General features: G+C 49.2%; 1 long non-coding RNA gene across 1 annotated transcript; it reads left to right on the top strand.

The window, feature by feature from the left end:
* The first annotated feature begins 13,970 nt into the window (after positions 1–13,970).
* On the top strand, positions 13,971–21,831 carry LOC148755598 (uncharacterized). Its single transcript, XR_016018465.1, has 4 exons — positions 13,971–14,062; positions 20,600–20,700; positions 21,024–21,088; positions 21,641–21,831. It is a non-coding gene; the product is annotated as an uncharacterized LOC148755598 (long non-coding RNA).
* The last annotated feature ends 508 nt before the right edge of the window (positions 21,832–22,339 follow it).

Genomic DNA, 22,339 nt, shown 5'->3' with positions numbered 1-22,339 from the left:
GGCTGTTAAATTGTCACTACTACACACAATGGAGGGGGAATGCCCTGCCCGTGTCTCCTTGTTCACGCGTGTCTGAGCTTCTCTGTGGTTTGTCCCTGGACGTGAGATTGCTGAGTCCTTAAGTACGTGTGTCTTCAACCTTGGAGGAGGTTGGCAAATCTCACAGTATTTGCAACAATTTACACTTCCACCTGTGGTACATGAGAATATAGATACATGCAAATTATTTTAATTTTCATTTCTCGGATTTTTAGTGAGGTGAAGCATCTCTCTTGATTATTGGCCATGCATTTCCGTTTTCTCTGTGTCCATTTTTTCTTTTGGGTCACGTTCTTATCATTTGGTGGGATTTTTTACATATTCTGGATGATACATCTTAATTAATGTATATGTGCTTAGCAAATAGCTTCTTCTAGCCTGTGTCTTCTTTTTTCTTTTTAATTTTGACTAAGGTATCTTTTCTTATAGAGAAACTTATAATTTTGTTTTTTATTGTATTCAATTCTATTGTATAGTTTGGGCTTTTATATGTTTTAAGAAATTCTTTCCCACTCAAAGTCATAAAGAGACTTCAACTTTTTTCCAATTGTTATAAAGTTTTATTTCTTTTGCAGTTTTCAAAGTTTTACTTTATCCCTTTTGTGTGAGACATAACAGTTCTCCCTTCCACATGGCCAACTTCCTAACATTATTTATTGTGTCCTCTGTCTTTCCCCTATTTGCAGCACCTCCGCTGTTATATATGGAGTTCCCAAACACACCCCCGTCTGTTTTTTGGTTTCTCCATTGGCCTCTGTACTTGCACTACGCCAGTACCGCACGGTCTGAAACAGAAGAGCTTTATCATAAATCTGGGTGTTAGGGAGGGTACGTTGTCCTTGTTCTTCAAAATTATTTCCCATGTGAACTTTTGAATCAGCCTGTCATGTTTCACTTGAGATTCTGTTGGGATTTTAAACACTGTAATTGTATTGCTTTTGTAGATTAGCTTGGGGGGCAATTGACATCTTTAGACCATCCGTCTTTCCCATCCATAAGCAGGTTATATCTTTCCCATTATTCAGTTTTTCTTTTATGTCCTTCAATACAGTTTTATAATTTTCTCCTTAAAGGTCTTGCACATAGTTGACTAGATTTATTTCTGGGCACCTTCTATAGTTTATGGGAACTTTGGGCTGAAGTGTGGGTCCTGCAGGACCTCAGTTACTGAAGAAATACAGGATGCCAGTCAAGTCCCTGAAATGGCCCGATGCTTAGTTTCCTCACGAGTAATTATACCTCCATCATAGAGTAGGTGTGAAGAGCGAATGAAACAAAGAATATGACAACCTTAGAACATCGTAAATATTCGATAAATGTTAGCTCATCCTGGAGTTGGGCTCCTGAGTGTGTGTGTAAATAAATGTGTGTGCGCTTACACATCAGTGACTGTGCTTAGAATATGGTCCCCAGGCAAAATCGGGTCAGATGCAACAGCTTCTGACCTATAAGTAATTGGCAGACAGTGCCTTCCTCCTGCCAAAGTAAAGAGCATTAAATGCTTTCAAACACTGTGTTAAAACTGAAAATTCTATTGAATCCCCAAACAGGTATAATTGTTACATTTTCAAATCATTTGGTTGCAGTTAACAGAAAACCAGCTACAAGAGAAAATTAGACTTTTTTTTTTCTGTTCAAAATCTAGTGTGACTTATTACCATAATTGTTTTAGTCTTTTTCAGAGCAAAAATGCTTAAAGTAGTTTCATTTCTTTTAAAGCTTTATTTGTTTGTATAAAACAATACATGTGTTATTATAAACATTTCAAACACTAGGGAAAAGTACAAAGAAGTAGAAATTTCCCCAAATCATAGCACTGAAAGAGAACCATTGCTAACATTTTGGTCAATATCCTTTTTACATTTCTTGATACCAAGATATGGGCTTCTGAGTTTGTGCCCACTTTTTGTTTTCTCTCAGTGAGAAGCCATGGATGTTTTTCCACTTTAAAAGTTGCAAACTTACGTCATTTTATATCATTGCATTGTATTCCATCTTATGGAACTACACTAATTTATCAACTCAATTCCCTATTTAGATCTATTTAATCTCATAAAATAAACCATGCTCCAATGAACCACTGCAACATACTTCTTTGTTGTTAATTTATGTCACTGCCTCCATCAATAAATTCCTTGGGAGTGAGATTATCAGGATAAAAGACACCTTCATTTTACATTTTGACACATATTGCCAAACTGCCTTCCTGAAAAGGTTGAATCAATTAGCACTGCCATCATTGGAGTATGAGGGTGTCCATTTTCCAATAAGCTAAGTGGGTTTGTCAATTCTCTTAATCTTGACCTATCTGGTGTGTGGAAAACAAACCTCTCTTTGTATATGCATTTATTTGATTAGTAGAGAAATTAAACATCTTCTCATCGGCTATTTCAATCTTCTTGTGTGGATTGCCTCTTTGAGTAGCACATTCGTCTGGCTGTTGTGTAAGAGTTCTTTGCGTATTAACATTGTGTGTAATATTGTGTAATAGCCCCTTCACTTTGGGCTTGGCCGTGTGGCTTGATTTGTCCAATGGGATGTTAACAGCTGTGATGCAGGCGGAGGTTTTAAATGTGCATGGCTGAGCTTTCTCTCTTTTGCTTCTGTCGATCCCATGAAAAGATGATGCCAGGCTGCCTGCTGGTCTCGGAGGAACGAGAGCAGACTTGACGCATGGCCTGGAGCCAAACCTCACCAAGCCCCACCAAGACCAGCAGAACCATAGCTGCCGAACCATGGACATGGATGAAAATAAGCGATGGTTTTAAGCCACCCAGTTTGGGAAGGTTTGTTATGCAGCCCGCTTATGATAAGAGATGACGGACACTGTCATGTTCTTGCTGCTGTGTACGATCTATGTTGTTCATATTCTTCTCTGGGTCTCAGTTTCTTCATGTGGCCTGAAGGAGACGATTACTGAGTGATTTCCAGGGTCTCGTCCAATACTAAGATTCTGGATTTTAATACAGGGTTTGGTGATGAGAAGGGAGAGTGTTCCAGAAGGAAAGCCCAGCTCAGAGGCCCAAAGAAGGAACCGCAGGATTGTCTCACTGGAGTGGGTGGTCTGAAACATGCAGGTGCGGGTTTAGGGGTGAAGGGCTGATGCAGGAACACGGGGGCCTGGGTTCCCCCGGAAGCCATACTTGTTCATCCCCCACCTGCTCCTTAACCTCTTGAAAATTGGCTTCTGATCCCACTGTGCTGCTGAAACTTCCTCCTTAATTGTGGCTTCTCATATCCAAATCCTTGCTCTCCCAGGCTCCCCCTTCTCCATCTGCTCACTTGGTTTTCTTTCCTACCCTGAGTCTGCTCTGAACCTCCCAAGCTTCTTACCTCAGCTCCTTCTCAGCCTAGTAATGAGCCTGAAATTCAAAGATGTGAATCCCAAGTGAAGACCATGTGTACATAAGTCAGCCTTCCAGACAAAGCAGGCACAGGACACTGGAAAAAATCAAGATCTTAATAACGCCAAGAGGTAAATGAGAGCTTTGGACGGACACCAAGGGACCCGGTGCAGGACTTAAAGACCGATTGGATATTATGTTTCTGGGTCCACTCAGCGCTCCAGTACCATAATTCTTACAGTCTGTATTCTGTGCTTGTGGTTATAGTACACGATTTGAGCAAGCGACGCCAAAACCTCAGGACAACTTAAAACAGAGGAATGCACTTTCTTCTCTATTCCTCCCCCTTTTTCTGTGGCAGTTGATCCCTCTCACTGATGGCCTCTCCCCCTGTCCTGTGGTCCTGAATTCTTAGCACATCCTGGACACCAGCCGATGGTTTGATGAATGCTTCACTGTCCAGCTTGTAAATAGCCTTTGCCTTGATTTTGCTTGATGAATGCACTTGCCGTTCTTCCAAGACCCACTTGGTTGGGTATGTAAACTATCCCGAGACAAAGTCTCTATACACCTGTGCTCATCTTTCGGGTACTAGTCATGTCCTCCTCCCCAGCCCGTCACACCCAGACCCCTCGTAATAAACCTGCATGACACAATACACAGGATTTTTCATCACTGACAGTTGCCTTACAAAGTGATGTATGGCTTCGAGCTGATGTGAGACTGGAGGCAGCACGTTCAAGGAGAAAGAGGATAAACTTGGAAGCAGACACACTAGACTTCAAATTCTGGCTCCATCATTTGCTGGTCTGAACAACTCACTCCCAGCACACGGATCACACACACATGGAACAATGTATGATTGACACGTTTCCCTCAGTCATAGCTCATCCTCCAGAGAATCTAGTCCTACCTCTTGGTTAGTGTTTATTCTATTTCTCCTATTTTAGTCAAATCATCCTCTTTGCCTAGTGTCTGAACCAAGTTTCCTTAGACTGAACACCGAGCCCAAGTCCCGCCACAAAGCAGGTGCTCAGTAAATGTAGCCCTGATGCCGTAGAGCGTAATGGAGGACTCTGAAAACTCTGTGTGTGTGTGTGTGTGTGTGTGTGTGTGTGTGTGTGTGTGTTCTGTTCTTCAGCAACGTTGTGTACGTCCCAGCTTTCCTTGCTCTGTCTTTCACGTCTCTTATCCTCACTGGATTCATTATTACCACTTTGTTCTTTTCCATTTTGATTTGACTGATTTCCTGAAGCTGACTCTCCATTTTCCTGATGGAATTTCCAGTGATGATTTATCACCTTTTGGGTGGGTTCTTATGTGGCATTCATCTCTGTAATGTTTTCATTTGTTTCATTTCTCTCCTATGAGGTATACCAACGCATTTTTTCTCCTCACATTTTATAATCACCACTGATCATTCTTCTTTTTACCTTGACTCTTTTCTGTAGTTTTAGTTGTGTTTTTTACTTCGTCATCCTGCTCTTGATTCTCGGACAATTCTTCTTAGGAGAAACGTTCGTTCACCTTTTCTCATTGTTAGCAGGGAGACACTGTCTGTGTGTGGGTCCTGTGTTACTCCTTGCTGGTCATTCCTGATCTTGAGTGGGGTGGCCATTTGTTGGGGTGGGTGGGGGGCCGTGGCCTGGGTAGTCCTTAAATGCTGTCTGGGTTTATCATTTCAAACACTGTCACTTTGTTGGCTCTTGGGGGGAGGGGGAGCTATCTCCTTCCGTTTTCATGGTCAGGAGGTCAGTGTGCTCTTGGAAAACCCCATGAATATCCAGTTTTCTGGGAGCTGTGACCCAGGTATCCCCCTGCCGTTATTGTTCAGGCCTCTGTCCCTTGGGCTGTCAGAGTCACCATGCCTAGCACGGGGAACGCCAACGGCTTGCCAGCCTTCTGCTTCCTTAGCTCACAATCCCCGCCATGCTGAGTGGAGAACTGAGTCCCTTCTGGGACTCTCTCTTCTCCCCGGTCCCCTCTCCAATCAAAAGTTCACTGCCAGGCCTCTCAAGGACTATGGATCTTACATTTCATCTTTCCTGTCAAGTGAACAACTCTATCCTGACAATAGATTAGACCAAAAGCCTTGCAACCCTCCCTGACTCAGCACCTCGTTACACATCTTGGATCAGAATGCCCTCCCTGTTGGCTCTTCCTGTTGAATTCACCGTGGCAGGGTGTGAGGCTCCGGTTCTGGGTGAGGTGCCCTGTCAGTGGGGCGCAGGGGGCCTGCCTAGGCCTCAGTCCCCAGAGAACATGGGAGAAAAAGAGAAATCAAGCAACAGAGCTAAGTGAGTTCATCCTTGAGGCTTCCCTTCTTCCCCAGGTCAGCACATCTCCTATCATCCCGGAATCTGTCCATCTCCCTCATTTCATTCCTGGAGCCTGCACTGAGCCCCCTGAATAGACTCTCTGCTTCCTTGCTGCCCCCACAATCTGCTACTCTCTGCTCAGAAGCCCGAAGGGTTAGATCATCTCCCTCCAGACCGCGGAGGCTCTGCCAGAGGCTAAAGAAGCTTAAGCTTCAGGGACTCTCACTTCTCCGAGCCCCTTCTAAGGCCCTAGTTGGGCCCCAAGCGATGTGGTTAATGAGCACCATCAATTCAAAGATTAATTAGGATTAGTAACTGCCAGAAAAACTTGCTATGCCCGGAAATCGTACTGCTCAGATATAAAAGAACCTTGACAGGAGGTTTCCCAAATTTGACAACAAGCCTGAAAATTTGCATGACGTGATCCATATGAATCGTGCAGGTGAAAAAAACCTCAACTCCATCAATATAGCACCATTACGATCAGACGCCACTGGATGAAACCCTGATTTGACTTTCTCTTCTCGCCACAGAAAATGATGTTACAAAATCATTGTCTTATGAGGAAGTGAATAAAGAGAATTCAGCCTCAATAATTCAGGGGAGAAAGAAAGCCATGAAAGTGTGGCAGGAAACTAAATCAGAAATATAGTGGGATTTCTCTCAATTTCGTGATGTTTTAGGCGATTGCCTGTTTTTTGAATACTGTAATTTATTGCAATTTCTTTTTGTACTCTAAATAAATATTAAATTGCAAAGCTAATTTTGATTCCTAATTCTCTTTCTCTTCTTCAAGAGGATATTCCAAGTGGTATAATTTTCAGACCCATGACACTTTCTAGACCTTCCTACGGCTCTTGGAATAAAACTTAATTTCCTCCCCATGATCTGCAAGACCTCCCTGAACCCTCCCTGCTCACCCTGATTCCTCTTTCCAGCACCCTTCCCCTCACTCACCACACTGCAGACTGGTGGGTCGTCTCCTCATTTCTCTAACAGCTGAGCTTGTTCCCACCTTGGTGACTTTGGATTTGATGTAGCTCCTGAACGGAACTTTTCTGGGTTCCCTGAATTTTCCTTTCTGGGCATTCAGGCCTCACTTCAAGGCCACCTCCTCTGAGAAGGCCTCCGGGGTACTTCTGACTAACGTGGAGACCCCTTCCCATCCTGCCCATCTCAGTCACTGTCATACTTCTTGGCTTTGTTTATTTATCTGAAAGTATAATGTTCCCTCTGCAGTGCCCTGGCAGCAGGGACCCCACGAGTCCCAGGAGGGCAGGGGCCTTGCCTAGCTGGTCCATCACTGTCTTCAGCACCTATAAGCGTGCCCAGCACAAGAGTTAACACTGTTGTCAACAGTTTACATTGATACCTCCTTTCCAGAAGGTGTGTCGGTCACATGCCCTGAGAGCCTTAAAGTGTGCAAACCCATTAATTTTACTCCAGATATTAATCCCAAAGAAATCATCATGGAGGTACACAGAAAGGGGGGTTATCTGAGTGGTTAAGACCTTGGGCTTTTATAATCAACAGGATCTGAGTTTTCATCTTGGCCCCACCAATTAAATAGCTGCTGTGTGATGACAGAGCAAGTTCCTCACATCTCTGAGCCCTGGCTTCCTCCTCCGTAAATGGGGGCAGTAATCAAACCTACCGGAGAGGGGAGTGTGAGGCCCACATGAGGGGGTGCATGGAAGGTACATAGCACAGATGTATGAAAAGGCTTATATATGTCGACTACTGCTATATTCCACGATTCTCAAGATGGTGTTGTTTGTAACGGGCTAAAATCTGAGAAAGCCTAAATATCTAACCATAGGGGATTGGCTAGACACATTACACTATATCTTTAGAGTAAATTATCGTACATGTATGAAAAGCTTCTTTTTAAAGAATATTTAATAATGCAAGTAAAATTTCACAAAATGAGATTAAGTGAAAAGGGTAGCATACAAACCCAATGAAGTGTGATGCTACTTTTGTAATACAGATACATGCCTGTGTTTATTTGAGTGTGCAATTGGATGTGTATCCCGCAAGGAAATGTGGTAAAATCTTAACAGACCATCTGTGGATAATAGGATTATGGTCATTTTCATTTGCCCTTCATTTGTAGTATAATTTTTAAAATATTACTTTTAAAATCAGTGGAGGAATAACGTTATTTTTAAAATGTACACATTATGTCCAGTCGTCTCACACTATGACCTGACCACAACAGTCAGAAGGTAGATTAAATTATTTGCCCCAATTCTTCACCCTTCCTGTACCCTTTACCATGTGACTGTGCAATTCCTCCCACAGAAGGCAGGGTGACCCTCAGGGCCTCCAGACGTTGGATGTGGCCTGTGACTTCTTTTGTCTAATGGAATGTAGGCAGCGGTGCTTCTGGTACATGGCAGATAAAACAGACCTGCATCCCAAACCTGCAGTTTAGAACTGTCTATCCAACCTGCAACTGTGTGAGACGTACACGCTTATTGTATGTCACTTGGAATTTGTGGTTTGTACAGAGCAATAGCTGACTAATGCGGTGGGATTAAAATGCTTCATATGTACTCAAATCAATCAAGAGGATATCTTTGTTATTTCAGGAAGGTAAAACTGGATTGCAACGATAAGAAAGCTGAGATCGAAAACACTTTAAAATCAACAATCATTTCTCAAGGATCTCAAAGGCAAAAGACGTCCTGACCTCCCCCTAGTGACCTCAGCTTGTTTTCAAACACTCTGAGGAGCTAAGACGTAGAGTCACAAAAAGTCGGGATCTCCTTGTCCTTAGATATCAACTAGTTTTAGGGACAACAAAATGTTAACCCTCATTTTAAGAATATTTTTTCCTCTTAGACAAATGATACATGTTTGTTACACGTAGTGTGCATAGGCAAAAGAAAAAGAGAAAACGTGCTCATAATACTTTTACCAAAAATAACCTCTGTCAAACATTAATTGTATACCTATATGTGTTTATATATGTTTGTATTTTTCCCACAAAAAGGAAAGCATACTGTCCATTCTGTTCTAAAATCTTCCGTTTACGTTTACTATATCATAAAAGTCTTCCCATGCCTTTTTACCTCTTCTGCACAATTATTTTAATTGTGGACTTTTTGCCTAGTTTTTCCATTGAATGGATGTACCATAAATAACTTTATCTAACTCCTGTGGTAATGTCTGTAAACATATCAAATTTTTAGCTATTATAAGCAAAGTCCTATATGAAAAACTCTCCACGTATATCTCTATTTCTAAGAGTTAAATGTCTAGAGACAGGATTTCTGGGCTTGGTTTTACATGTGTGTATAAGGCATCCTGTCTCCAAGTGTCATTGTCCTCATCTGTCTGATGGGAGAGATTTGAAATCAGTGAATTTCATGATCATCTTCCCTCTCATGGACTTCTTGTTGTCCTTGAATACCCCTAAAAGGAGGTACCCCTGAAAACAGCATCATCCAAAGTGCCTTAGCTTGACTCTGTCAGATAGTCCCAGCAGAGGAGCAGGACTCTGAGAGAAATGGGAAAGGCACGTTATTGAGCATCAAAGATGTCACGTCCCCCTTAAGTGACCCCTATGACGGACCCTTTTACTGCAGCCTTATTTGACAGATAAGGAAACTGATCCCAAGGGGGCCCTGATGCCAACTCTGCATCAGCATCAAGTTCACAGCTAAGAGCCTTATGGAGCGATGGCTTTCCTGCCCCCCATCCATGATTCCTGCAGGAAACACAGGCAACGTGTTGACCACCTGTAGCTCCCTTTCCCCTGCTCAGGTGGAGCTTTGTCTCAGGTCCTCTGTCCGGTCCTGTGACTCTGCCTCACTTTGGCGTGATGTGTGGTGGGAAGAGCCTGCGGTCCTCGTGTACACCTGAGAGCCTGGGCTCTAAGGAGGCTCCCCACTACCTACTGGTTCTCCTGAGACATCACCTCACCTCTCCAGGTGTGGCAGACACTGTTCAGCTGTTCACCAAAGATGTTTCTTCTTCCTGGGCACGCAGCGAGGCTACATCTCTTAGCCTTCTCTGCAGGTACATGGAACATGTGACTCCTTTCCAACCAATAGAATGTGAGCAGAAGTGACAGGTGTCACATCCACTTCAGGCCTTTGAGAACCTCCCATGAGCACCTGACCTTTTTGCCACCCTGATACTGACAAAGAACCACCTGCCCTCTGTTCCTTGCCATGAAGATCTCGCCCACATAGCAGCTTGCCTCATCGGAGCATCCAAACCAAGAAGGCAATGGTGAGAATAAGCTGGCAAAACAGACTGGGTGTCACTAGGTTGGTCCGTCCCCCAAGGTGCCATCCCAGACCCAGCATCCTGCTACCTTGTGGTGCCACCAATTAAGGAATTGCAGCCATTATACATTTGGGGGTTGGCTTGTTAGAGCAGCTACCACTATCTTAGGTAACACTGGACTTCCCTGAGTACGTATTTTGTGTAGGACCCTGTGCTCCACGTGTCTTGCATATCTGCCCTTTCACCCCCCGCAACAGGACTGTGACCTTGGGATTGTTATCCCCATTTTTCCAAAGCACTGAATGAGTTGGGATTCAAGCTCAGGTTTTCTGGACCCTGATCTCATCATCAGTATAGCTTTAAGATTCTGGAGACCCTAATACTCCAGGATGCTGCTGGTCCCTGATTCCCACCAGGTGAGCAGAGAGGTGAAGAGTGTGAAGGTTGGAGCTGACAGGCCAGCGTCCAGGCTTTCACCAATGGAGGCCTCAGGTAAGGGCTTGGCTTACCTACATATGCCTCTGTTTTCCTGTCTGTCAAATGGGGCTGCAGTGGATTCCACCACATGGATTCATTTGGGGGTGAAATGAGATGCTCATCAGAAAGCACTTGGCATTGAGTGAGACTCTGGATATGTCATCAATTGCATCTTTACCTGAAGCAGGCCCCCTCCCCGCACCCTGGCCTCCCCCTGTGGTCTCCAGCCTCTTTCCTCCCGCCCGCCTGCTTTTCCTAACTCACCCTTAAGTAAAGGCTTTTCTTCATCTCTGCTGGAGTGCTCTGAAGCTCTGCTTTGCTGGGGGAACGGGGACACTGCTGCTCCACGTAGTTCTCAGGAAGCTGAGACGCCTCTCAGTTATTTATTAGACAGACTTTCTCCATCAAAGGGCCTGCTGGGAGAGTCGCAGGGTCCTACCAATTTAGTGAGCCCTGGAGAGAAATCAGTGTCTGCTGCTCCCAAATAAACGCCTGGCTGGTCTGATCTAAAATAGAAGGGAGGAAGGTTGACCTGGTTGGAGCTGGTTATTTGGGGCTGGCTTTCTGGGGTGCTGGGTGAAGACTCAGGGCAGGAGCAGTGGGAGGTCTGGGTGCTGCTGGCACTTCCTGTGGGTGGGCCGAGCTGAGTGCAGAGGCTGTTTGGAGGAGGGCCGAGATCCACACCCTTGACTGTGCCCACCTGTTGACATTCCCATACGAGGGAGCCTTGGTCACTGAGGCTTGGGTCCCTCCACCAGCTCTGGTCTCTGTGACCCACTCCCAACTCCCTCCAGGACTCAGCACACACTTTACATGTGTGCAAAGCATTCTGGTCATGAAGACCTCCCTCTGCTGGATGGTTGGGGTGAGGACAGGAAACCGGAAATAGACGCATCCAAACGGAAAGTCTGTTAACTTTTATTCTAATAAAGTGCAAGCTGATTTTGCTGGTTTGTCGCATTTTATTGTTGGAAGTGCCCTTAAAGTTATAGGACCTGACACCTTCAAAGACTGGGACTTGCCTGATGCTTAAACAGTGGGTCTCCTTGCCTCAGGAGAGAGTCCCCCAGTTCTGCCTGAGGTCGGCACACACTCAGCCCAGGATGCTTCCAGCCGCTCATGGAAATCCCTCTGGGCACGATGATGCTGGTTCTTCCTACACGTTGTGTACCTGTCCAGGTTTGAACCTTTCTGTCTGTGTCTCTCACCTGGAAAGCCCTTGCTTCTCCCAGCTTATGAAATTCTCAGCACTCACCATTGAAAAGCTCAGGTATCACTTCCTGGCTGAAGTCTTCTCTGGTCCCACCAGGTGGAGCTAATTGCTCGGTCATCAGTGCTCCCTTAGCAACCTCATTTGCCCCTCAGGGCTTTGGCTCAGGTTTCCTAAGCCTGGCAGGTCTCCCTCTGATTTTCAAATATCTGTTCCTCCTCATCCTTTATGTTTCAGCTCAAAGGTCCCCTTCTCAGAATGACCTTTCTTATCCCCTCAGTCTAAGGTGATCACTGCCTGACCCTGTCCCAGAACCAGACTCTGTAACATCACGCTGTTTTACTTTCTTCCCAGAACCTCTCCCACCTGGCAGTCTTGGTGAATTGTTTACCTGTTCCTACCTGCCTTCCCACTCCAAACATCGGATCCTGGGAAAAGGAACTTCATGTGTTCACTGCTGCACCCCCAGGCCCCATGCAGGCCTGCACATAGTAGGACCTCAAAAGCCTGGTGGAATGAGTGAACCTGAAGTTCGCCGTTATCCAGCATCCCAGGCTCTGTCCTTGAGGATGGACCAGTGTCCTGAAGTGTTTGCAGCTCCTGAGCAGCATGACCTGTCCTCTGCAGCGTGAGGGGTCAGAGCCCACAGGTGTGTGTCCAGGCCTCGCCCTGTAATATTTATGGCTCCTCTCTGGGCCCTAATAGCAGCCACATTTTGAGAGTTCGGAGAAGGAGCATTAAGCCCAGTCAAGTGGATAAATCACATCTTTTAAAATGGGCCAAACATGGATTTACACAATAGTCTGTGACAAATGTATCTTCAGAAAACGATCTGGCAGAAAATATCCCTTTTTCCAAAGGGCACCATGGCCCTGGGAGAAATAATGAGGCTTTTTTAGGATTCTAATTATTTCCAGTGCTGACAGGCTGAAGCACCCAGAACTGCTGCCTGCTCAGAGCTCACGCGTGCACCCAGCGGGGTCTATTCTTGGGTCTCCCAGGTGAGCTTCCTGCTCCCCGGTGCTCTCTAGTGTGTCCACTGTCCGTCCTCACGGTTCCCCTCTCCCTGCTGCTGACACACTGTCCCGTCTTCCTCCTGCTGACACACGACCTCAGAGGGAATAGGGCAGCTGGTCCTCAATCAGTGGTGGGTCTCTTCTCCTGCCTGCAACTCAGGAGACCAGTGGGAGGAAAGGGGGTTCAGGGTCTCCTGAATGCATCTGATAGACTCATGAGGGTGAGGGTACAGTGGTCAGAGCTTGGGCTATGAGGCTGTTGCTCAGTAAAGAAACAAGGGCCCCACACTGTCCAAGCTGAAAGGGCCGTGGTGGCCATCTCTCCATGGCCTGATTGTCCGGATGGGGGATGGGAGGCAGATTCGGGAATGTGGAAGGCAGGCTGATGCAGGGGCTGGGTTCTAGGAGAACTGTCTGTGCTGAGCTCCCCACAGTGGGGATGGGGCTCCCCTAAGTGGAGCACCTGCTGAGGGCCAGGCACAGCTCCTGCCCAGGTCCTGACTGTCCCTGAGTGAGATGACACAGATAACATGTGTCTTCTTACTCAGCGACTTGCCCAGCATCCCATGTTTGGCAAGGCTTCCACAAAGCTGGCCTATTGGGAAAAGATACCTGAGCTCCCTGGGTTTCGCACCTGGATTTGCTCCCCAACTCTACCCACGTCCTGAGCCCAAGGCTGGAGGGAGGGGGCACACAGGTCAGGACCAGGGACCTCAGCTGGGCCTGCTCAGCAGAATGGGCACATCCCTGCACTGCCCCAATGCCCTCCCCCACTAATGGGGTGTGGGGTGCTGAAACTAGGTGGGGAGAAAGGGTGAGCATTATGGCTGCTGCTCTAGTGCCCTAATTTAGTGCCTCCTGGAGATGCAGGCTGCTCAGAATTGTAGGACTTTATTGGTTTCCTGATGGCCCTGCTCAAGGCAGCTGTTCCCAAGACCCAGAGGTCTCCTGGTTCCCATTCATGCCCCACCCCATTCTTCTCATTGAAATTCAAGGAAACCCCAAATCCCTTTCTTAGAATCCTGGTCAGTGTGTCAGCAGGGAACAGACCTGAGAGAGTAACTGAAGGGAGTTTAAAGGAAGAATGATCACCAAGGGGCGGCAGGAATGATCACCAAGAGGGCCCAACAGGAGATGGTGGGCACCTGGGACCAGCGAGAGTGGGGAGCTGTGTCCATCCCAGGCCTGAAGGGGCCGATAGAGGGAGCGGTTACCAGACCTCAGTGAGAGCTGCAGCCATAGGAGAAGGGCACCCGATGGAGTTGGGGCCATGTGAGTGACAGTCAGCCACTGCCAACCGTGGCTCAGTGGGAGGAGCCAGGGAACAAACGCCTGACCTCTCTCCTCCTGCTCCTGGTCTCCTCTGCTGCCTTCAGGCCCAACAGGAGGGCAAGCGCCCTGTGGATGCTGCCCCTGCAGGTCAGTGCTGGGCACAGAGCAGGGGAGATGGTGAAGGGGGCTCTGGAGAAGCATACAGAGGAAGGCAGCACACTTTATCCTCCCCTCACCTGCAGGCAGGGACTATTAACTCCATTTACAGAGGCCAAGAGTCTGACTCAGGGAAGTGGGGATCACAGCGGGCAGTGGGGTTGAGCCAGCCTCGTCTGCTCCAGAGCCTCCCGCCTCCTGCTCCCACCGGAGCTCCTCCCAGCAGAACCGCTGATGGTTCTCACTGCGGGCAACAGCTGAGTGGTTCAATAACAGTGCTGCTTCAGACACCACCATGACCAATAACGGTCAACAGCTGCTTGTGTATTTTCAAACCAGATAGAACTTGCAGGAGGCTGAGGCCCTGAGTCCACGGACGAGCCCAGTGACTGACCTGGGAGGCAAGTCTCTGCCCTTCTGCTCCCTGGTGCCACGTGCAGGGAGCGTCCCAGGAGGAGAGGCCCAGGTTCCTCAGAGGCCTGTGGTAGATGGAGGCCGCTGGGACTCCCGGGAGAGAAGGCGTGAGAGGAGACTGTGGGAATGGGGGTCTCCTGATAGAGGCCATGGAGGGCCCACCTTGCAGAACCCACATGGTGCTGGATCCCCAGCCCCACATTCCAGGGAGCTGCTCCATGCTGACCACCGCCCCACCCCCCGCCCATCAGGGCTGCTCCTGCCACAGCTGCTCCCTGTGCCTGGGGGACCTGCTTCGGGCTAATATTGTTCGAAACGACTGCACATTGGTTCCATCCATGGGCCTCCCCAAGGGTCCCTGAAAGCCCCTGGAGGCTCTCTGACAGGTGACCCAGGACACAGGGGTTTCTGTCCATCCCATCGCTGTGTGCCCTCAGGAGAGCCACTGCTTCTCTCTGATCTCCCCTGAGCAAGCCCTCACTGGGTCCTCACTTGGAGCCAGGCCCATGTTAGGTTTAGAGAGAGAACCAAAGAGCACAGTCCCTGCCTATGGGACTGAAGCAGAGAGGTCACAATACTACTGGAGGCAAGACTTTGACTTGACTGTAGACTCAGTGACTCGTCTTACTGCAAAAGCTGCCCCTCAGCTGCTCCTCCACCAGGGTGCCTGCTTTGGGGGCGGTGTTCACACTTGGGGAACCTCAGGAGCCTAGACCTGGGCAAGAGGGGCAGGAAGCCTCCTGGAGGGTGCTTGGGGGACCATTTAGGCAGAGAATCCTGGGGTGCCAGGGTGAGGTCTAAAGGAGCCCACAGTCCCCCTCCCTTGGCCCTGCAGAGTCCTCCCACCGTGGGCCAAGCTCATGGAGGAGAGTCCGAGGGGCCACTAAAGGCCCGGGGCCTCTCCTGACCTGGTTTGAGGGGCGGTTCTGCTCTAAATGTTGGTCACCCCCCTTCCCCAATCTCTGTCCTAAGCTTGAAGACCCTCCCACTGCCAGAGCTGCCTGTCCTCCGTCCTCTCCTCCTCCAGCTCAGCCCCCCAGTCCAACTGCTCTGTCCAACGCTCAGCCCGGCCCAGCCCGCCCTCCACTCAGCTCTGCTCAGCCGGAGTACAGGGAGCGTGGATGATGGAACCTGACTGAAACCTCTAAAAACAAGTGTTCCCTGCGTGACAACCCTTCATCTTTCTCGCTGCAGTACTCCCTGAGCAGTTTAGAGCAGAGAAAAGGGGAAAGAAAAAAAAAAAGAAAGAAAGAAAGAAAGAAAAACACTTGCATTTTCTGAGATAAATGGTAAGTGTCTGAGAGGCTGAAGTGTTAAAAGCTGTCTACACTGTGGTGCTGCCTGATGGGTCAGGCGTCCCTTATCTTCTGTGAAGTGTCTCCCGGAGGAGAGGGGCTCCATTCCACACCTGCTCAACCTTCCGGCATGCAGGCTACAGGACAAGGGCCACTATCTCATCCCCAGGGTGCACGGACTCCACCCAAACGGAACCCGTAATGCCTTTCAGGTTCTGCTTGAACCAGAGGTGACTGCCTTTGCAGTGCTGTTCTCTCTGGTAGGTGAAGGAGCCAGGAGGGCGGCTCAAACAATGGTGACTAGAAATAGTTCTCACTAGGCCAGTGGCACCCCAAGGCAGTCCCTCAGCCGCCAGCTGACCGGGCTTCACAGAGACGCCTCTGCCTCACCTTGAGTGTCTTTCTAGCATCACCAGGCACATGGTCACTGGGCTCACGCCAGCTCACCAGGCAGAGGGCTGAGGTGATGGCAGGTCCTGGGGTCTGGGGAGCTTCACCTAACACTGAGCCCCCACTGCATGATCTGGAAGGCTGGCTTCACTCTGAAACTGGCAAGAGAACTTGGGTCTGTTACGAGGGCCCTCCCTGAAGGGATGTAATAGAGACAGAATTGTTAAGGGCACGGGCTCTTGGTTCAAATTCTGCCTCAACCACTTGCTTGCTGTGCCATCTTGGGCAAGACGCTTCACCGCGCCAGGCCTCAGCTTCCTTGTCATGGGCAGGGAGAGCAATCTGACGATGATACAAGGTAATGGCTGGAAAATGGATCACACAGGACCTGAGGCATAGCAGTACTTGATACATGTCAGTTTCCATCTATTAGCATTGTTATCAATATCACTATCAAAAACAGTATCAACCCCCTGGGTGACACATGGGGCTCTACAGGCCTTGATCCTGGAACTCCCGGGAGCAGGGGTCACCAATCCTGCCTCCATGCCCTTCAGCCCATCATCCCCACAGCCACAGGGCAAGCTCAGGACCTGCGCCTAGACTAGCACCTCCTGCAGGCGGAGGCTGCATGCAGGATGACTGCCGGGGAGCGGGGCCCGGCTCATAGGAGGCCCTGCTGACCAGGAGTCTGTCAGTGACGTCCTGTGCAATTGTCCCTGCGGCATCAGCACAAGCATGAGCCTGGCAGGGCACGAGCTGGGGCCAAGTCTCCTGCCTGGGGGGCCTGGGATGACCTCTGATGCTCTCTCATCCTCCAAGGTGCTTAGAGGGGAAGATGAGCAATAACGGAACTTGGAGACTCTGTTCTTACCTGCCTGGCTTCCCTTCACAGCGAGTGACCCCACGTTGTCTTCCCCGGCACCCGACCAAGCAGGGACCTGCCAGGGGGCCCATGTGGCTGTGCCCTTGAAGCCTCCCTGCTGCCCTAACCCTCCAGGACCCTCCACCAAGTACCTCCCCGTGAACCCACCCCAGAGCCCCATGTGGCCTCTGCAAAGGCCTCCGCTGTAGCTGGCTTTGCGGGCATTCTACGGTCTCTTTCACTTTAAAAATGGGCGTGGGGAAAGGGGAAACATGCTAACATCTGCTTCCTAGACGGCTCCCACCTGACCCAGTCCCAGTAACATTTATCTGCACTTGCCGGAGACTCTTCCCAAGCTGAATGTCACTGCCAGAGGTGATTTGCATTTAGATTATTGGCACAGTCTCCTCCCCATTGTGAGCCCATGAAGCTTAGAGTGAAGGAGAGTAGAGGCAATGCAGAGAAATGTGTGGCTTATATTTAAGTGCTTCTTTCAAGTTTTAGATTTTCATGTTCCTTGTGGGTTTGGGGGTGAAATTTATGTCTTGGCTGGATCCTTTGTGTCAGAGACTCACACAGGGTTGTGATCAAGTGGTTAGTCAAGGCCGGAATGTTGTCTGCAGGCTCAGCCAGGGAAGCACCTGCTGTGGTTAGGAAGACTGTGCCTGGAGGGCTGACAGACCAAGGGCCTCAGGTCACGGCCGTCTGGTGGCTGCTGGCGGGAGGTGGCCTTCAGGACCTTGCCATAGGGATGTCTCACACATAGCAGTTTACTTCATCAACGTGTACAAGCCAAGAAGGCAATAGAAAGAGTTGACTAGAAAGACAGAAGCCATGATCTTCTGTAACCAAATCACAGAAGTAACATCCCATCACCTTTGCTGGATTCTATTGGTTAAAAACCAGTCACAGGTCCTGCCCACCTTGCCATCCCAGGAGGCAGGGACCATGAGGCCATCCCAGGAGAGTCCTCGCCACAGGATCATTCATTAAAGCACTTGACCCAGTGACCATTTGGCCTCTCACCACACCCCATTCCCCCCCTCCTCATCCAGCCCTGCCTCCCTGTTCCTTCATTTACTCAGTCACTCATTCAGTAAGTGTTTGCTGACGCTTGCTCTGTGCCAGGCCCTGGGCTGGGCCTTGGGAACAGGATGACTCAGCCCCAAGCCGCCCCAGTCTGATGGGGGGAGGTAAGAATTCACAGTGGTGCCATCCTCCCGGCCACTTGCCCTCCTCTGCCCACAGTGCACTCCACTCAGGCCCTTTCGCAGGATGCAGACCTACATGACATCCCGGTCCCACCAACGTCCCTTCTCTTTAGAGAACAAGATGTTTGTTCTGAGGCCTCCCTCCTCTCTTTCTCCCCACCCCCTGCCAAAACTTCCTTTAAGAACCAAAGAAGAAAACTGTTTATCCCGGGGCTTTGGTGCTGGGAACACAGGCAGATGGCACCGGAAATAGCAGCTTGGCAGACACAGAAGGTTCCAAACACAATCAGCTTGAAACAGCCCAGAACTTCCTCCTCCCCAGACAATTGTGGGGAGCAGTGCTGGGTGGCCCTTCCCTCCTTGCTCTCCTGATCCAGGCATCACATCAGCTAAAGACCTAGAAAGACTCCAGGACCAGGGGTCTGGAGAAGAGGACCAAAGTCACGGGACTCATCCATTGTCACATTGGAAGAGCAGGGACAGCCAACTGCCTAGCCTGGGACAACATTGCCCAGTAGCCTGGCATCTTTGTGGCCAATGGAATGTAGGTGAAAATAACGTGGGCCCCCTTGGGCTGAGCTGGTCGATTACCCGGTGATAACCTCCTCACTCACCCCCCTTCCCTGGAGACTCTGAAAGTCACGTGTATAGATTACATCATTACAGATGGAAGGACCATAGATTCCTCCATCACTGCTCGGAGGAGGTGCCTCCTGGAGGAGATCTCCTGACCAACAACATCCACTTGGATTTCATGTGGGAGAGAAACCAGCTCTTCTTGGCTGAAGCCCCTGGGATTTGGTGCTATTTGTTACAGCACGTCACCCACCCTGACTGATACAACCCAGACCCTCTCCTCAGCCAACCCTCACCCAGCAGGTACTTGTCAGGCTCTTCTGGGTGCCAGGCTCTGTGCTCAGCACCAGGACACATCCATGAATGAGACTCACAGGTCCCCGCCCTCAGTTGGGAAAACAAGCGAACAAAAGGAGTAAATGATAAGAACAACAAGATAGTGCATGATGTAACAAATTCTATGAAGGAGAGCAATAAGGTGATAAGACATCCGGTTTGGGAGGTTATAGGGGGACCTTGGGAGGGGGGTTGGGACGTGCCTGAGGTGAAGGAGCTTCCTACAGAGAGAACAGCAGGTGCAGCCCTACCATGCTGGCCACCTGCCCCCAGCTTTATGGAAATGACTTCACTCCATCCTCATAACAACCCAAGAGCAGGGGCAGTTATTGTCCTATTTTTATAGGGGAAGGGCTGTAGCCCCAGAGCAGTGGAGTGAAGGGGCCAAGTCACATAGGCAGGCAGGCAGGCAGTGTTTTTGTTGTGTTTTTTGTTCTTTCCCGAATGGAGATGTGCCTGTAAGAGTTGCAGGTGCCCTGGCAAGACCACCCTAAGAAAAGGCAGGCCAGCTGTTCCTCAGGCCTCCTGCTGGGCTCCCCTACCTGTCTCTCTGCCACCTGCAGGGCAAGGGCTTCTCACACCTGCATGTGCCCACACCCCACCTTGGGCTTTTATTCAAGTATGAAGTCAGGCTCATTACAGGTCTGGGGTGGGGCCACCCAATTTCTCCAACTCCCCTTCAAACCACTCCTGGTCACCACTTTGTGCGGGAAAGTCTAGAACAGAGAGTGACTTGAATTTGGACCCAGCTGGGCTGACCTCACAGCCCGGCACTCAGCCTCTAGGCAAAGCACTGGAGCTGCTCACATCTAGAGTGGGTGTAATCTGGGTGACTTCCTGGAAGAGGTGGAGCCTGACCTGGGCTCAAGGCTGGGGAAGGTGTTGGAGAAAGAGCAAAGAAAGGGCGGGGGAGACGTCATTCTTCCAGGCCCTTTCAAAGTGTCAGGAAGCTGGAGTTCAGCGAGTCTGAGTGACCTGGCCAAGGTTGCACAGTTAGGTAGATCAGATAGCCAAACCCAGGCTGGGTTCAAGACCTCTGCTCTCTTCCAGGCTGAGGGCCTTGGATCCTCTCGGACCCCAGGAATCTGCATATACATGGCTCAGCATGAAACAGACCTCAAAAGAAATGTTTCACTCCAGAAAGCTCCACTGAGAGCAAACTCTGAGGAGCTCTCAGATCTACCCAGGGTGCAGAGTAATTTGTTTCTGATTAATAAAATGTCATAGGTCACAGTGGGGCCATTTTCAATTTTCAAGTCTTTCCACTTCCCTCACTTCTCATAGATGAATTTCCAGTTTTCTCTTCTGCCTCCTTCATCTGTGCCTATGAAGCAAGTCCCTTTATTTCTCTCCTCCTCCCTTCTTTTCTTCCTCACTTTCCTTCTCCTCCCTCCCTTCTTTCTTCCATCCAATGTTTTTGACACTGCTTTGTGTCCCTTAGTGTTCTAGGCTCCAAGACAACACTGGGCGAGATGGACACAGCCCTGCCTCACCCTGGAGCCTCCACCCTATCAGGGAAGACAACAGAGGGCTGTGAACAAGGTGAATCCCACGTGCCCTTTGGAGACTTGTCCTCTCACAGGACCCTGGGGGTAGATATTGGCACATAAATCAGTAACAGAAATCCAAAGACACTCCCAGGATACAGTAAAATCACAAAGTGGGAGGGGGTGACTAACCCTGGGTATCAGGGAGGGCTTCCTGGAGGAGGAGATACTTGAGATAAGTGTTCACATGCATGAGTATGACTAGAAGGCAGAGCATGTCATGAGGACACTCTCCAAGGTTGTAGTTATTGACTATATGGATGAATGAATGAATGAATGAATGAATGAATCTAATCAAGATTTTCCTTTTGGCAGCAGAGCTGGGCGAGGCCCTGTCAGAGCCGGATGAGCTCTGATACCTGCCCAGGTGGTCCTCTGTCCAGGTAACTCCTGTCTCTCTGGGGGAGAAAGGCCCTTCTCCCCCTGCTGCCAGAGGTCTTCCTGGGCCTGATGGCCTCCCAGTACCCAAAAGTCTCCCACTTAGAATCTTGGAAGCCTGAGGTTCTCCCAGCCCTGGACTTCTCTGTCATGGATTTGCCCACAGCTTTCAAAAGGCAGCAGTCATGGAGAAGGGCGCAGACATGGCCTTAAACCTCACCTCTGCCTTTTCATAGCTGTGTGACCTTGAGCAAGTCACTGCACCTCTCTGGGCCTTGGAGCTCTCATCTGTAAATGAGGGCTGGCTATGATGCCCATCTTCTGATAGACTGATGGCAAAATGCCCCAGCTGTCTACTCCTTCCATACCCATACTCTTTTTGACATGACTCAAGAGGTGGAGCTTCTTTCCTACCTCTTAACTGTGCACTGCTCTGTGACTTGCTTTGGCTAATAGAATATGTTGCATGTGACGTTGTGCTGATTCTAAGGGTCCCCAAGGGGCTTTGTGTGCTTCTGCTCACACTCTTAGAAATCTGCAATCTCTGTTTGAACAAGTCCAGGCCAACCTGCTGGAGGATCAAAGACCACACGAGGCCCACAATATGTAAGAAGGACAGCCAGCATCACCTGTGCCAACCCATAGATGAGCTGCCAGCTGACTGCTCAAGCCTGAAGCTTGGCCAAACCAGCAGAACTGTCTAGCCAGCCAGAAGACTCATGAACGAAATAAATGTCCATTGATCTGAGCTACTAGCTTTTGCGGTTGCTACACGCCATCACTGTGGCAAAGCATAACTGGAATATACTCCACAGGGTTGTTGTGAAGACGAAATGAGTGAGTAGATATAAAGTGCTTGGAGCCTTGCCTGGCACCCAGCAGGACCGAATGGGCACTAGCTGCTGTTATTGTTGCAGACATGCCCAGTCCTTATCACCAAAATCAAGGTTTGGACGAACAGTACCCTCCATGCTTGTGATGGCATCACCAGCCCAGACATCATGCTGCTGCTACTCATTGGCTGTGTGACCTTGGGGAAGTGCCTTCACCTCCCTGAATTTACATTTGCTCATTTGCAAAGTGGGTAGCAGCATGCCAAACTCTAAGAGTTCCTGGGAGCCGCTGTCTGCTCAGCAATCACCCAAGTTGAGCTCGCTTAGCTTCCTGCGCCAGGAAATATTGACGAGGGCTGCAACATGGATGAATGTAGGAGTGTCCCAGGAAAGGCACCATTTGGTGGACAGCAGAGGCCTGAG

This window comes from Rhinolophus sinicus, chromosome 14, assembly GCF_057876585.1.
Source record: "Rhinolophus sinicus isolate RSI-liver-muscle chromosome 14, RSI-T2T, whole genome shotgun sequence".
NCBI classification, from domain to species: domain Eukaryota; kingdom Metazoa; phylum Chordata; class Mammalia; order Chiroptera; family Rhinolophidae; genus Rhinolophus; species Rhinolophus sinicus.
Note: the sequence above shows the minus strand (reverse complement) of the source record. Positions and strands in the feature narration are given on the sequence as shown.